Below are 18432 nucleotides of genomic sequence, written 5' to 3'. Positions count from 1 at the left end.
AACTGCCAAACTGGTTTTTCTCTAAAGCCCTAGATGAAGAACAGTGATGCTCTTTGTACAATAAATGAAACACAAGATTGTTTTTATGGACACATTTTACTCTTTGGAGGATTTTTTTATTTATTCATGAAAGTTACTTTGTTCAGGGATTAAGGTTTGTTTGGAGGTTTTGCTAAACATATTATAAAATATTTATTCTGTTTGTAACTAAGACTGTATGTCTCAAATCTTAAACCATAACTTTCTTTGATTGTATCTACATTTCGTTCAATTTCGTGGCACAATAAAATATACTGTAAACACTTGTATGCAAACTTTTTGTTGAATTCCAGTTCAACTATAGAGGTAAAATATATACGTACATTAATGGTGCTCTGAACCCATGGACATTTTTGGCTTTATAGAAAGAATGACAATTTACTAAATCTTTAAATTCCCCAATGAAAACTCATTGAGAAAGACAAAAGAATGAGCTTAGCTAATAACCTCAAGGGGGGGGGGTTCTTTTAATAATCCTCAAAAATAGCAAGATTGTGTTCGCTCCCTTTTATCATGACCAGTGATCAAGGCAGAATCAATATTTCACAAAGTCTACTCACAAAGAAAATGTCACACCTGTCCATGAAGCTGTACTGATTATCTTGACCATAATCCTGTGAAGCACAGACCAACAGAACGACTTTTCCAAAGAAAGAAGGCATTCAGGTGACCATAGGTTGGAGCTAAACTCTGCAGGACAGTTGACCAGAGTTGCCCAGCCCTGGTATAGAGATATACATTATGGGTGCATAAATCAGGCTGCATGTGAGCCAACAATCATAGCTGTTGCAAAGACTCAGCAGCTGGCACCTCATGTGTCATACAACTGTCCTCCTTTCCCACCCAGTTAATTCCATATCCATTCTCTTGTGGTAAAGTTTTGGGAGGAGTTTGCCGATCCAAGGATGTGAAGGTGGTGAACTGGACCCTTTTCCTCTTACTAGTGGGTGAATGTAGGGATTCACTTCGGACTGGTTTTGCTTTAGGGGATCCTACACATGAAACATTAGAGTCATTTGATACAGAAGACACCTGGCAAGAGGTCCTTTGGGTGAGAGTGCCACAAGGCTCCGTATTGGGTCCTATGTCGATCACAGACGTATTATGAGCATCCTGCTGTAATGGGCTTCCAGTGACATTCATAACCAACTCAGCATCTGTTCCCAGCCAGACCCAGTCATGCCGGTGACCAGTCTGCTCAGAAACTTGACCAGGTGTCTGCTTGTGCCTAAATTTAACCAAGTATGACACACAGTTTACCATAAATACTATGATAGCCAAGCAGAAGACTCCAAGTAATGCATACATCCCGATCTCCAGGTCCGTAAGTGGACGGTTTGATAGTGGTCCCTCAATGTCATCGTCATCATCATCGTCTCCATAGTCATTTTTTGGCTCCTGATTGGGGATTTCCACTTGGGGAGGGTAGTTATTGTAGTTCACTAAGTTCCCAGAAGCCTTCCCAGTGCTTAACATTGAACGCTCAGGAACCTCATTGCTATTCCAGGAAATTCCTGTGCGACCATCGTTGCCAGCTTTTCCTGTACTAAAGAAATTTCCACTATTTAAAATATTCCCAGGTTTACTAACTCCAGCAGAGGCATCATTAGCCTGTCCCATTCCCAAATCATTTGCAATGCTGCCAACAGTTGAGTCTCGTGCTGTCGACCTGGCTGTGGTGATAATCTTCATCAAGGCCCTTTCTTCTAGCTCAGACTCTGAATTTCTGCTTGAAACCTGTTCTGGCTGCTGCAGCTTCTTTTCAGAGTCTGCCTCCTCTCCTTTATCACCACGCTCACTGCTGTTATCTTTCCCAGTGACACCAGCAAATAGTCCTGTGCTGTTTCCCGTGTCATTATTGTTGATGCTGCTGTTTTCAGGATGTTTGCTGTTTGTCTGGAACTTTACCGTTAAGCTCCCAGTGCCTACAGCTAAAGTACTTTTGCGCTTGGATTTCTGACAGACCTCACAAATGCTCATCTCGGCTCTCACCAGTGTTCCTTGGCCTTCACCTTCTGCCACAATAGTCATAGGTGAGTCCTGCACAGAGATCACACCCTCATCCAGCGATGTCACAGCCAGGCGGTAGTGAGTAGGATCATAAATGTCCAGTGGGGTGAGGGAGCCATCGCTAAATTGTAGCCAGGAGCTCAACACTGCCTCCTGCAATGAGAATAAAATTGAATTTTACTATGTCCTGCATTTTACCTTTTTTTTTTTTTTTTGCTATGGTACCAAAAATGGTATAGAGAACCATGGAATTTGGCACCAACTACCGACTGAAATGTTGGTATTGTGTCAACACTAATACAGTGCTGGGTAGATTACTTAAGAATTGTAGTTTGTTACTAATTCCAAATTACATGACAAAATTTGTAGTTAGTAACATAATTATACATTACACATTTGAGATAATATAATCTGACTACTTTTTGATGACTTTTTGGAAAAATAACTGTAGTCTGATTACAAGTATTTTCAAATGTAATATAATCTAATTTAAGAACTTTATTTTTGGAATCTGATTACGCAATTTATATAATATTTATGCACAGTATAAATTTATTATGTACAAGATAACTAGCCCTAACAGTAAAGCTTTATGGCTAAATTAGCAATCATTTTACTTCCAACCTGTTACCAATTTTTAGGTTTTAAATGTAAAAATACCAACTTTATAAATTTTAATTAAATATTTATTTCTTGAAAGTTGTAAAATCACACAAATCAGTGTTTTAGACATTTATAGATGCCCCAAATTTTGGTTAACGATAAAGAAAGTGCTGATAAATTACCTGTTAAGGATTGCTGAGCACTTCCTGTGTGGTTGCCGTGGCACTGATGGCTCGGTTACTTCCTGTGCTGAGCTGCAGGCTGAGTGTGAGCCCACTGACCAACTGCAGGCCCAGTTCAGTGATGGTCACTCGATCATCCACAACCCTCACCGTCTTCTCTGCCAGGATGGAGTCTGACAGCGGGGAAAGGACCTGAACAATGGGAGACACCTGGTTATTAATAATGAGGCCCCTATTTTGATAACAACTGTTCTAAGCATTGCCACAAAAGAAAGAACGTAAAAAGAAAGCAACAGGTAAGTAAATAAAAAAAAGTGCAAAGAGATTTACAAAAGAACTAAAAACAATGTCCAGGCAGACAGGATACTTAAATGCATTGTAAGCTTACATTTACATTCCTTTATTCGTTTTTCAGAATAAATGCTAATTACAATATAGGCGTTAACTAGAAAATGTGCATTTGAATGTGGTCATTGTGTTTTTGTACCTTTTGGTGGACAGGATGGGGATCCTCCAGCTTTTGATCTGACTCAGCTCTATATCAGACACCTCTATATCCAGCGGCAGACGAGGGAACCACACCTTCATCTCCAGCTGAGCGCTCAGGTAACTGTAGGTGAAGTTCACCAGCATCCGCAGTCGCCCCTGGGTTTCTTTTCCATTCACATAAACAAAGTCGCATCTGTCGGACACCTGAGGGCATCCAAAAATGTTGTTTTATGTTATTTATAACTCTGAATGAACAGGCTGTTCACACTGTAGTTTTCATGTTCTACTGGATTGGAACGGACTTGTGTAAGAGGATTTGTTGGTGCTTAGTCCCAGTAAAAACATGACTTTTGAGACCAAGTATAATTTAGGTTCAGATCAACATTTACAATTTTTTCAACTGCTTGAGACTGAATTGCTTTAGTAGTTATTTCCTTTATTAATGAACCCAATTTGAAAGTTAGAAATCTACAGCAAAATGAAGTAGCGGTTGATCCTTGCTTACTCTATGGCTCTTATACTGCATTTTCAGTGTAACTTTTATATGTTTACTGTCAGTTTTGAAATATAATGCATGGCATTAGAAGTCTCAGAGTCACTTAACATTTCAGCATGGGCTTACCAAATGCATGCCGCCACATTATTAAATCAATTGTATAATTTATGATGCAATTAAACTTTAACAAGATTGAGGAAGGCATGCAGTGGTGACTTTGTCCGACATCCTGGTGTGGAAGAGCAAGTTTGCTTAGCCTAAACAGGTAAGAGGATATGTACTTATAGGTTAAAGGGATAGTTCACCCAAAAATGAAAATGACTTTTTATGATGGATGGATGCACTTTTTTGGGCTTCATAGTATCGACCACCATTCACTGCCATTATAAGGCTTGGAAGAGCCAGGATATTTTTTTTGATATACCTCCGATTGTATTTGTCTTAAAGGGGTGGTTGATTGCGATTTCACTTTTTTAACGTTAGTTAGTGTGTAATGTTGCTGTTGGAGCATAAACAATATCTGCAAAGTTGCAGCGCTGAAAGTTCAATGCAAACGGAGATATCGTCTTTTAAAATTCTGGCAGTTTAATGCCTACAAAAACGACTGGTAGGGACTACAATGAGATTCTTCCCAGGTCCGTTACGTCACGAACCCAGATAAACCCCACCTCCGGGAACACGCAGCAAAGGGGGCGAGGCCATGTTGTGCTGCTTTACAGAAGAGGAAGAGAAAACTAGAGGTGCACGTAAAAATCTGTTCATATATGAATCGCGATTCTGTCTTCTAACGATTCTAATGGATTCACAAGATTCAAAATCAGTGTTCTAAAGCAGCGGTTCTAAAAACTGTTCCTCGCATCGCCCTGTTCTGCATCTCTCTCTCTCTCTCTCTCTCTCTCTCTCTCTCATTCAGATCGTCAGATCAGCTCCAACAAACTGTTCCATTTATACACTTATTTTCACATAGCTATGAGAAGCGTTATACATGGACGTGCGTACGATTGCTGTGCTGTATTAAAGCTTTAATCAGAATAAAACCATATATTAAAAGCTAACAGAAGCAGTAGCATTTACAAACAACAGCGTATCTAAAAGTATGGGACAACAACAAACAAACATACCATTAAGAGCAGTGCTTGCACAGGTTCTGCGCGATCCTCTTCATTAATATTTTCTGCATCTCAATCGGGCTCAAATTGATAAGCAATATAGAGGACGTCATTGTTTACAATACAACCGAAGCACATTCTGAGCTTGAGGGGCGGGATGTTCAGACATGCTGTAGAGGCGCTTTAGTGAATCACAACACACTGAGCCAGCTGACCAATCTCAGCCCATCGCGTATTTTTGAGGGAGGGGCTTCATAAAAACAGGAAATAATCGAGGCGTTTGTTAGAGAAGGGACAGATCGGTGTGGAATAAGGTAAATTATGTGAAAAATAATGCGTTTTTTAAAAAACTAAGCATGGACACATGTTAGACTGCACCCCATAAACACAGTCAAGCCTAGAAAAAACCCAGTCAACCACCCCTTTAAAGAAGAAAGTCATATACACCTAGGATGGCTTGAAGGTGAGTAAATAATGGGGTAATTTTCATTTTTGGGTGAACTATCCCTTTAATGTGTATACTGTATGTGTCACTATGGCTTGTGTTGATTGGCAGTTTTAGACATGCTCAGCTATAAACACTAGGATTATTTACATATACAGGGTTTACATGGATAGCAAATGACATGTTTATGAATGCATAAGATGTCAGAATCCATAATACAGTATTTATGTTTTTTATCCTATTAGTCGACAGACATGGACCCAGTGCTGCGGATTTCCACAGAATATAACATCCGTTATTGACAAAGTCCTATCTATCTTCTATATCTTGCATGTTAATATACAGCATATATCAGTGGCGTGCGGTGGTGTTTTAAAATGAGGAGGCAGTTATATACATATTACATATATACACACACATATATATATATGTATGTCCCTGTTACACTTAATGTTGTCACATTTTCCTAGTTAAATAAATATTGCATAAAAAAGAGAACAAATATAATTCTATTTTGTATCTTATTAATATTATTTGTTATTTTAATACAAATTTTACATTTCATAGTGTTTTATGCATTTTTATATTTATTCCAAAATAATAACTGAAGGTAGTAACAATTTTAACAATATTTTGGAAACAATTTACAATAATGTTTCATTAGTTAACTACTTTAGTTAACATGAACTAAAAATAAGCAATAGCCTACTTCTACAGCATTTATTAATCTTAGTTAATATTAATAATTTCAGCATTTACTAATGCACTATTAAAATCAAAAGTCGTGTTTGTTAACATTAGTTTATGCACTGTGAACTAACATGAACTAACAATGAACAGTATTCGTATTAACTAATGTAAACAAAGATTAATAAATACTGTAATAAATGTTCATTGTTTGTTCATGTTAGTTAACTCATTAAATGACACCTTATTGTAAAATGTTACCAATATTTTTTTTTATTTGTGAACTGATGTTCAGCTGTTCTTTTTAATAGTCAACTTATTTCAGATCATCGTCATAAAAGACCTGTAAACACTACCACATACACAAAGATATATCTTTTCATTTCATCACTTTGAATGCTCACTAAAAACAGACGCAATCATCACGTTTTCAGACCATTTCAAGTTTTATTTTGACGTGACACAAAGTAGTGGTATCTAAGCGGGAGAGTTGTTTACTTACTTTATAATTAGTCAATAACGCCATAATTTTCTTAATTCATGCTGAGAGCTCGCACATAAACAAGAGGCGGGATTTATCACACTAACCAATCACATTCAACCATAACCGATCATATCCAATTATAGCGCGATTGAGGCATTGCCTCCTCTCACGTGACTTTCCCACATTCATCTAAATTGCAACCCAGAAAAGTCACGGCACGCTAAGGGGTCTCTGTTTTAAGTCTATGGACTGAAGGGAGTCAAGTCTCCGCTGTAACTTTGCCTGCGGGTGTCGCTGTTGGACAGTGTTACTTTATAAAAACGAGTGATTTTTCATACTTTTAATGCCATATTTATTCATATTTGCGATATATGTTTGTAATATTGATTATTTTGTCATCCAATTTTTTGAGGAGACACTGCCTCCCTTGCCTCCTCGGAGGGAACGCCCCTTGTATGTATGTATGTATGTATGTATGTATATATATATTATAGGCCCAGATGGAATCTACATATCATATTTGTGTTGAATGTAATATAAATACTGAATGTTATATAATTATTGTATGTGTATGCATCATGTTTTCCTGAAAGTATTTAGTTTTATAAAAATGAACAGTTGGGTGCTGTCTAGAAAATAACTGTGCTAGACAGCGAGTGAAGCCTTTTATGCCTAATGCATTGACAGCAAAAGCACCTCTGAGGCTCTATACGTACTGTGTTCCAAAATGACAGGCAGCAGCAAGAAACAGTAGCAGGGGGAGGAAGTAGTTTGCAGAACTTTACATCTACCCAGGTAAAAAAAATCCATTGTTTTTCTGATACAGTAGTTGCATAAGTTGAAGAGAGAGATGGGTAGATGCAAGGATGGCTAGATGGATTGACAGATTAGAATAGAATAGGAAACAATTTGTAATCAACCTTATTTATTACACCCCCCTTCTGGAATACTTGATTCTGATAGGTCATTCATGGGTTTTTTGTTAAAAAATGTCTTCTTTCGCAAAGGAGTGGAATTTTTAAAAGTCTGATCAGTGGTGTTTTCTCTCACTCTATAATTGGTGCATTTCCCAAAAGCATAGTTAGCCACCTATGGGTTGTTCCGTTGTTACTAACATAGTTCAATGATTCAGTGTTTCCCAAAACCATAGTTTCAACAAACAGCCTTGCAAAATTGTCTACTTGGAACTACATCTTTCAACTTGTGGAACAAGAAGCATAGTGTCTTCTTAGTATGATGTATGACTTAAATAGATCATACTCTTGACCACAATAATCATCCTACAGCAGATTTCTCTCACCAGTGAGGTAATAAACTTATAGTGGATCTGGAGCGGAGTGACTATAGAATGCTTCGAGTGAGAGAGGTCACTCTGCTCCACTTGTATAGGCTCTTCCAGACTGGCTTTTGGTCTGTGTGCTGCTTGGAAACACGCAGGGCTTGATGTTTTGCTTTTTCTGGAACTATTTTCATTGGTGGATAAGAAATATTTAATATACAAGTCTTGATATTAATTACTTCCAAAAATATAAAAGCAATATTAAATGCTGTTCCAAACCATGTGCTGTTATTTTTTTTACATGGAAACTCCCAAAAGTAGAAATATGCTGTACAAAAACACAACATTAAACAGAAGAATCTGCACACAGTATCTATACAACAATTCATAGATGCTATGGCATAATTCAATGCTATGTCAAGCTCCAAACGAAAAAAATAAATAAATAAAATAAAAGTGGCCCATACAATCTGTGTGACAAAGTCTTCTGAAGCCATGCGACAGCTTTAGTGTGAGTGTGACGTGACATGACTTGTGGTGCTCTGCATTTAACCCATCCAAAGTGCACACACACAGCAGTGAACACACACACGGAGCAGTGGGCAGCCATTTTTGCTGCAGCGCCCGGGGAGCAGTTGGGGGTTCGGTGCCTTGCTCAAGGGCACCTCAGTCGTGGTATTAAAGGTGGGAGAGACCGCTGTACATTCACTCCCTCCACCTACAATCCCTGCCGGTATGAGACTCAAACCCACAACCTTTGGGTTACGAGTCCGACTCTCTAACCATTAGGCCACGACTTTCAGCTTGTGTTCTTCTGAAAAAAATAACAGCACACTGGTTTGGAACAAACATGAGTCTCATCATGTTTCTTGCTCATGTATAATCTATTAATCTTGTTTAAGTTTGGATATATTTTTTACTGAGGACATCAAAGTAAATGCATTTCTGTGTAATTCTAAGAAATACGGCCAGAAAGCGATGTAGTCCTTGAATGAGACTGGGCTGAAGTTCTTTTAAGTCTCTGAACTTGGCTGTAGTTACAGTATGGTGCTGAGCTGTCCTTTCAGATTAACTCCTCAACAAGGAGGATACAGGCCTCCTGAGAGAGGTCACAGCATGGCTTAAAGGGATAGTTCACCCAAAAATGAAAATTCTGTCATTACTCACCCTCATGTCGTTCCAAACCCGTAAGACCTCCGTTCATCTTCAGAACACAAATTAAGATATTTTTGATGATATCCGAGAGCTTTCTGACCCTGCATAGACAGCAACACAACTGAAATGTTTTATGGCCCTGAAAAGGAGTAAGGACATCATTAAAATAGTCCATGTGACATGAGCGGTTCAACCATAATATTATGACGCTACGAGAATACTTTTTGTGCACAAAGAAAACAAAAATAACGACTTTATTCAACAATTTCTTCTCTTCTGTGTTAGTGTTTGACGGACGTGTGTGCATTCTGTTGCTTTTAAACAAGGCGCAGCGCATCCGGGTTCTAAGTCAGAATGCCGAAACGTGACAAGAGTAATGCGCAAAGACTGACACTATGGCGGATCCAAAGCGCAACTTTTGTTAATAAAACTTTCATTTCTTCATTTAATAGCCTATAATTAAGTGTCTTTGTTGCTGGGTTTTCATTAAAAAAATAACAATGAACCACAAACTTAAGCATTCGTTTTAAATAAGGAAAAGACCTTATTTATTTGGGTTACAATGGCTATATCCATCTTATTCATTTTGTTAATACAAGGTAGATGTTTAATATATGCGAATTTGCCATTGTACTATTTTATGGCTGATGTGTTTTAATTAATAAGATAATAAACCACAAACTACGATCGTTTTAAGGTAGCCTAATGGGAAATCTATAGGCTATTTATTTGTGTTAAACGCGAGTAAAATATATCCTTATTTATTTTGTTAATAAAAGTTCAAAGTTTAATATAGGTGAATTTGTCATTGTACTATTTTATTGTATAGCCTATGTTTTTTGTTCGGTTAATAATAATGAGCCATAAGCGTTCATTTAAAGTAAGGGCGAAATCCAAAAACCTTATTTTTGTTACAACGCGGGTAACATCAGTCTTATTTGTTCCGTTCAAAAAAGTTTTATGTTTAATATAAGCGACTCATTGTAGCATTGCTGATGTTGTGTGTGTGTGTTTTTCATTAAGAGTAATATTGAATCAACCTTAAGCATTAATTTTGTTTCAAGAATAGGAAAGACCTAACGTTAAAGATCAAAATAAGTACTACAGATGCGAGTGTGAGATTTGTTGCTGCTGAGGTAGACGCTCTTGCTCTTTCTCTGCTGTCTGTAGAAATTGTTGTTAATTCTTCATTTGGGTACGGCAGAGACATGTTACAGGTTATAATATAATCCAAAAATCATGGCAACAAATGATTTTTTAAGTCAGTTTAATAAGTTTAATCAGTTGAAATGACTTTCACAGTCAATTTGATTCAACTTAACTCATATTTAACCTTTGCTTCTTGTCATTGTAGGCTTAGGCTACTTTTTTGAATGAATTTGAATGAATATACAAATTAATAAAATGAATATTATTTGTTTTTTATTACATATTGTTCATTCATTTATTTTTAACACCGCACCCCCAGCACCCCCATTTTTTGTGGGCTACACTCCAGGGGGTGCTGCAGCACACTCAGCACCCCTACTTTCCGCGGTAATGCACTGATGTCACATGGACAATTTTAACGATGTCTTTACTACCTTTCTGGGCCATAAAGCGTTTCAGTTGCGTTGCTATCTATGCAGGGTCAGAAATAGGGATGGGCATTTTGGGAAATTTCTCATTTCGATCATTGATAGGTTTCAAAAACGATTAATCGAGTAATTGGGGGCGGGGCTGGTGCGGGGGGCGGGGCATGGCCGTAATGGATATAATGAAAAAATCTGAAGATTGTTATGAAAATGAATGTTAAAAATTTAAATATGACATGAAAACCTGTCTATGAAAACATGAACACATGATTAGGACATGTTAGATTATGATTATGATGAAGCAATGTTATTAATAAAGAAGCAACTAAAAAGGAATAGCTGCCTGAGGTGAAGAGTGACTTCATGCCAATAAACTGAAGTTCATTCTATGACACATCCTATGATAAATCAGATAACTTAGATGCATAGCAGACGTAACATTACAACTTGTATCTGCACAATAGGATGTTAAGTTATGCGCTAGACAGAGAAAGAGAGAGAGAGAGAGCGAGCTCCCGCCGTGATGCATTTTCATGACAGCGCACTGAAAGATGGGCAAGGACAGAATTTACTATAGATTTCTACAAAGTTCTCATTATAAATGTATGGCAGATTTGTGCTATATTTTCATCTACGTTATTAAGTGTAATAGTTTTATTTTTAAGTTATTAAGTTAAGTTTTAAGTTAAGTTTATTAAGTTTTATTTTCCATAAATCCATAAATCGCCTGCGCGTTTTCGAAGCCATATAAATTGAATTATGCCTACAAATATGACGAAAAAAAGCACGGCTGCATTATTATAACATCAGTAATAGTAATAATAATAAAAAAAAAACATAAAAGCAATATAATCATTATCGGGCATTGCATTTGAGCATGAAACTAATCACTGATATGCAGCGCTTTCAGCATGTAATAAATGTTCATGTTAATTAATCAGACGTAGGCTAGCTATTACAACTTTCATCTGAAAAAAATTTGCCAATGCAGATGTGAGCTTGACCGAAAGTGTAACTCGGACTGTGCCTTAAAAACACGAAAGTACAATAAATTCACATTCTTAGACTACATTAGTGTCACTGTTGTCTTTTGACAGTCTGTCCTTCAGTGAAGAAGCAGTCTTTTCATATAGAGCATCTATTCTTGCCGTGACTGTTTTGCGTGACGGAATGTCATACTCGGGCTCAACGTAATGCATGAAATCTTTAAATCCTTCTCCGTCGACGAAACTAATGGGCAGCAAATCTTTCACCACCATTTCAGCGATTAGCTGTGTCATCTTCTCGGTTCTGCCTGCGTTGCATTTTGGTCTTACGGCAAATGATGCAATGCTCATCTGAGTTGCCGCTGTGTTATCGCCAGACATTTTATGTACAAATGTTAGATGATAGCGCATTGTACTTGTTGTAGATTTGTGTGACAGCATGGCGCTGCACAGCTTGCACTGAACTGTATTTTCATCGGTCTTCTCAAAGGGAAGCCAGACATCACTACGTGACTTTGAGGCCATGATTCTCTCTCTTCTCACGTCTTTTGATGCATCCTGTGGCAAGCTAACCAATCAGAGCTCAGGGCGCCGCCCAAAGTGCTGCTATAACCAATCAGGGAAAACATTGTTTACATGAGTACTCGATCACTGTTGCACATCCCTAGCCAGAAAGCTCTCAGATTTCATCAAAAATATCTTAATTTGTGTTCCAAAGATGAACGGAGGTCTTACGGGTTTGGAACGACATGAGGGTGAGTAATTAATGACAGAATTTTTATTTTTGGGTGAACTAACCCTTTAATGACTTTCAGAGGACTGTCCCAAGAACACAGTCTCTAAGAGTGGCAGAGGTGGCATATACAATTGAAGATTTTGAGATGTTCTTTTGAGACCTTTTGCCTCTGTCTGACAATGACGTGTATACACAGACACTCAATCTTACACATCTATCCATCTTTTGCCCTTTGGGTTAATGACAAATATGAAAAAAGTGCCAAATTCTTAGAAATGTAATCTTTGTGTTAGTTTCATGTGGTTCTGAAAAAAAAATAACATAAAAATAAAAAACACTAAAAATGTCATGTGATGTGTACAGATTGTTGTAATTATTTTCAAAACATTTTTTAAATATGCTTTTCAAGGTAAAACCTTTTAGTTTGAAATCTCATGAATTATTCATTTCATAAACATCATGTAGCACAACATGATCTGAACTAATATTGCCATAAAAAGTCAAATTTTCTGATATTTTAAGATACTTTTTGAACTTGACACATAGTCATAGTCAGGTCTGCAGGGCTCTTCTTTATGATATAATTTTTCTGTTATGAAATGTCATTTCCAAATTTCAAATTGTGGACTAACGTTATCTTAAATATTAATTAGTAGTGATATTTTATTGTTAAAATAATTAATGAATCTATAAAATAATAATAAAAGTATGCAAACCCTTTAATAACGTTTTCTTTTCAATAATTATTTTAATAAGGCTGTTTTCTTCCTTATGATATCAGAATGTATAATTTTTGACTTAATGCCCTTAAAAGAAATTCAATTAAAAACATGCGCATTATAGGAGAGGTGCATTCAAGTCATTGTATGAATTGAATTTTTAATGTCTTTTTGAATAAATTAACAGATCTGAACAGAAAATTTACATCAAGTTATTGACCCATTTCTGTCTCCCACATGCACAGAGAATGAGAGTTTGATATTAGCTTAATATGGCTTTGCAGCTGCTGTATCCAAGGTGAGATACAAGAGTAAATACAGTATAATGACTGTACCTTAAGAACATCTTCATCTGTGGAGCTGCAGTCAGCAAACTCAGAGACATCTGTTACAGAACCATCCTGTTCCACAGCAATGGTTCGTACTCCCACCGTAACCCTCTTACCAGTCAGCACAGCAGTGTTCAACAGCTCTGTGTCCTACACAGGGGTCAGGGATCAAAGTTAAATTTTGGATCTTAATACTGAGCTAAGATCAAACTTTAGTACTCCTACAAATAGAGGTCAGGGATTTGGCATGTTATGATAACACTATGCAATCTAGTGATGAAATTAATGTCAATATCAGTGCGCTTTTTTACACCATTTCACAGGTAAAAATAGTCTGTTCAGGGACACAAAAGCAGATTTTAGGTTGGAATGAACTGTGTCAGTCTATTTAGATAATCTGGCCCAGAGATGCATTACCTGGACTGACACAACTTTATGTAATCAAAGTCATTTTGATGAGAACAAGTGAAAAGCAAAAACTGATTATTTTACGGGACAAAATCCCATTTCCCAATATTGTCTACAGTGAATGGGAATCACCAGCTTAGTGGGAAAAACCTCTGAACTTTAAAGATCCTGACAGATGCAAAATGCCAGCTCACATAAAACAGGTTTTCAGGAAACAAAGGTCACTTAATTTAACTTTATGTAATACATTAAAAATAACTATATCAATATTGTTTACTAAAAATGAAAAAAGGAATTTGCCATTAGGCTGATCAAACAGCACTGTTTTGTTCATGAATAAAAGGAGTTAGATTATTTCTTATCCAATTTAATGCTCTCTGAAATGAGAAAATCCCTTGCCCTCTAAAACTGCCTAAAAGCGACTAGCAGTACCCAGTAACACTTTAGGGACCAATTCTCAATTAACTAGTTGCTTATTAGTTTGCATATTACTAGCATATTGGCTGTTTATTGGTACTTATAAAGCAAATATTAATGCATTATTCTGCATGACCATACTTTAGATCCATCAATCTGACCCCATACCTAAATTTAACAACTACCTTACTAGCTATTAATTAGCAGCAAATTATGAGTTTACAGAGAAGTCGTAGTTAATAGTTAGTTAATGGTGAGAATTGGTCCCCAAACTAAAGTGTGACCGACATTTCTTATACTCAAGTTTAATTTTGTATAAGTACATAAAAAGTAGACTGAAAGTATACTCTCCTAAAGAAGTACTGGCAAACATATTAGGGTTTTATTTGGCCATTTTCTGTCTTGTGCTGTTTTCAGATTTCTGGGACAGTGTCCAGCTGTATATTAGAGCTGCTACAGAAAATCTGATTGATTATGCCTAAATCTGCTCATGTTTGGACACAATCCAAAGGTCAACATGATCGGTCTTGCAGATGAAGCTTGTCGCGTTTACAAGCTCTGTCACAGTGCCGAGCCCTTGGTACCCTGCTGGATCAATTCTATCTTACAAAATGCCAGTGAATAATTCATGAAGATGCTTTACTGTCTCAGATAGAAATGTCAGATAGAGACTTATTACTTTTTTTTTGTTAAGATGTTTTTTTTTGCTATCTTTAATGAATTACCATAGCCTACCATAACTAGAGGAGCCAGGCCCACAAAGTCCCTCTGAGTGGTGTAGATCCTCATGGTGCCTTCGGATGACCCCATCATTTTGACCTCATCTGGAAGCGTCAACTCCCACTTAATCACCTGAATCTCTGATTGACTGCTGACATCCTCCATTTCAAAATCCATCTGAAGAACTGCTTGAAGTTTGTTTAATCTGAAAAAGAAAGTGCCATTAAACACCTCACACCATATACTGTAAAACCTTTTAATCATCTGTGATCAAATTGTCAAACTGCTGCATTTGCAGGTTGCTCTGTTTGATTCCAAATAATCGAGTGCAACTATTGACTTTAAGTCAATAATTGTATATTGATCATGATCATACTGTTGTTGCCATTCACAACCCATATTACTTTTGTCATATTTCAGAGTGAAAATAAGTAGTGCATGATGTGATTTTGTTCATCAGGAATTGATTATATGGTAAAAAGTAAATAGGGCCAATTTTGATTTCATGTTGACTTTAAAAGATACAAAGCTTGTGGTATCAACCTTTCATGGGATCACCGTAATCTGACGCATCTGTCTCAAATCTTAGTTTTAAAATGCACAGCTTTCATGCTCTGGGGATTAACTAAAGAGTTCCGATGGCTATTTTGTGTAGACATATTTGTATAAATGCATGCACGGATATGATTGTACAGCCAAAAAGGCAATTATTTCAAAAACTGTGATTGACATAGAAATTACTTTTGAAAAAGTCCTTGATAAAATAAACTAGTAATCCTGTGTTCCATAGGACCATGATTTATCACATATGAAACAAAACTTAATGAATGAATGACATCCAACATTATTCCACAAACTATTGTAAAAAATGTCTTAATGTCATACAAACATAATGATCTATTACTATTCCTAAAACTGATTAAAGTTGAAATGTTTAAATCACAGAATATTGTAACATTAATCCTACTGCTTGAATATGGATGTCTACCATATGTTTTTTTTTTTACGCATCAAGCACTATCAAAAATAAAAAGCAGATTACTGACGGATACACGTCTTTGCCTCAGCAGCAATATTTGAGAACAATTTAGGCTATCCTTTATTCAGAAATCACTTTCACCTCCTTTAAACTCTTAAAGTGCTTACTGGAATACAAATGCTTTAAAATGTGAATTAGACACCACAAATTTAATTTCTGAACATATTTAGTAAAACAAACCATCCTAATAATTGTCAACGAGGGAGGAAAATACAAAACAAGGACTATGCGACATTCTCTCAAAAAGACATACTGTAGATACTTGAGACTGTTACTGACCATAGAGAGATAACACTCCACTAACTTAAAAATATCTAAACACTTTTAAAACAAGTTAAAAGTTTTTTTCAGAAGCAAATGTGAAGAACAGTTTATAGACCAATTTGGAGTAGACATCACAGTTACGTACGTCACATGCAGCTGCGCACATTGTGGTGCCAGAAAAACACTGGGAACAAGTGGAGGGAAATGGGTCAAATCCATGGAATAAGAAAAAAAAATTATTGTTGTGCCTTTGGATGTCAGAAACGGAATGCAAATAATTTTTATAGAATACTGTCGTCAAAGATGCCATTTGAACCTTAACGCAGACGTTTAAACGGACAGACTATGGATGAAACCTGCTATGATTACCCAACTTTTAAAGCATAAAATTGATTTAAACAATAGGTCTACATAATATTCACATATGCAGTTCATAGGGGACATATTGTATTAGCCCTGCAGTTACAGCATGAAATAGCCAACTATTTAAACATTTACCTATTTTATCTCACAATTCAAACTTTTTTCTCGCAAATGCAAGTTTAAATCTCCTACTTCGAACTTTATAACTCAATTGAACTCAACAATTGCAAGTTTGTCAATTCTGAAGGGGAAAAAAGCCAGAAGTGTGGGATTATAAACTCATGATTCTGAGCCGAGGGGAAAAGAGAGAATGACGACTTGATTTTTCTTATCAGAATTGTGAGATATAATCTCAGAATTGCTAGAAAAAAGTCAGAATTTTGAAATACAAACTCAAAGTTACCTTTTTTATTCTTTTATTCCATGGCTTCTGTAGACTGCTACCTTAAAACTGTCATTTTCTGCCACCAGATAGGCTCCGCCTTCAAAAAAATGTCATCACTTTTTGCTAACACCAAATTGGTCTATAGGTTTATGCTTAAAAGAACAAATAATTGCCAAGCTTGACACCAGTTAATTCTAAGAAAAGGAATTTTCTTAAAAGGTTCACCCAAAAAAAATCGCCAATGACAGTAAGTTGGTTAATCACTGCCTAATCATCTGATTAAAAGTAATTAATTCAATTTCCCTTAATAGACACACTCACCTTTTCACGTTTGTAGATGATTTTCTCTGACAGATTACTCCAACACTTCCATCTGGGCCTGTGTCAAGGGTGATGTCCCATAGTAGTGTGTTGCTAGGTGTGGCTGTACGGAAGCACACTCCCTTTTTTATCATGGCTCTGTTGAGAGTAAAAAATACAAATTGAAGGAATATCCTAATGAGATTTTGCCTAGTATCACTTTAAACAAATTTGTGAATTATGAATAGATTTCAGAGTGTTTAATAGTAAAACAAACAAACAAGTTAGTTACTGGTTAAACTAATAACACAACAGGTCTTTCACACTATCTCACTGATTGTTATGAAAAACAATTTGAGTTGGAAAATCTAAATAATATACTGGGGATACTGTGATAATGTGGTGTACCCCAGGGTTTGATTCTGGGCCCTTTTAACCTTTATAGGTTTCCACTGGTGTAATTAATCAGTGTAACATCTGCTTCAAGTATGTAACATACGTTTATCAGTTTTTGCATTTTCTGGAAATCAAATCCTTGTCTTGGCATAGCTAGCAACATGCTCTGCTGTTTGAGCTACAGGAACACCATGGTGTAACCACTACATGATTGTATAGCCCTATATTTAAATGTATAAACAGGGCTGTGTATTCCCTAGTTGCTGGGAACATTGTTTTCAAACATAATTACTTACTTGTATTAGATTATGTATTTAGATATATACAGTATTTAGACAATTAAAGACTACTTTTTGTAAAAGTTGACATTCAAAAGTTCAAATCTGGAACGCATACTAGCTACATATAATAACTTGATCAGTCACACGGAAGTAATCGGAATAATTATTGACTCAGCGCGACCAGGGCGATATTCCAAAAATATATTACTGAGTGTTTACGTATCACAGAGATGTGGTCTGTGGTCGAGTCATTTGAAAAACCCCACATCGCTGTCAGCGATTGACCGATTCAGATTCCAGTAGCTTTATTGGCATGGTAAAAAGGCTGTACATTGCCAAAGCAATGATAGCGCTCTGATCCAGTGGTGTTGAGCATTATCAAACTTACAGGCAACAATGGGCAGCGCATCAGGCAGTGATTGGCAACGCTCTGATCCAATGGCATTAGGCATTGTCAGATTGACAGTACTCTAGCCCAATGGTGTTGGGAGGGCACCGGGGGGACCAATCACGTTCAGCGGGGGGTGGGGGAGTGCT

The 18432-nt window shown here is 36.7% G+C and overlaps 1 pseudogene; it reads right to left on the bottom strand.

Annotated features, from left to right (window-relative positions):
• Positions 1-496: 496 nt before the first annotated feature.
• The window catches only part of LOC107564460 (transmembrane protein 132C-like), a 33097-nt pseudogene continuing 15161 nt past the window's right edge, over positions 497-18432 (bottom strand).

Source organism: Sinocyclocheilus grahami, unplaced genomic scaffold, assembly GCF_001515645.1.
Source record: "Sinocyclocheilus grahami isolate Dianchi unplaced genomic scaffold, SAMN03320097.WGS_v1.1 scaffold936.1, whole genome shotgun sequence".
In the NCBI taxonomy this organism is placed as follows: Eukaryota; Metazoa; Chordata; class Actinopteri; order Cypriniformes; family Cyprinidae; genus Sinocyclocheilus; species Sinocyclocheilus grahami.
The sequence above is the reverse complement of the archived record's forward strand: the minus strand, read 5'-3'. Positions and strand labels throughout refer to the sequence as shown.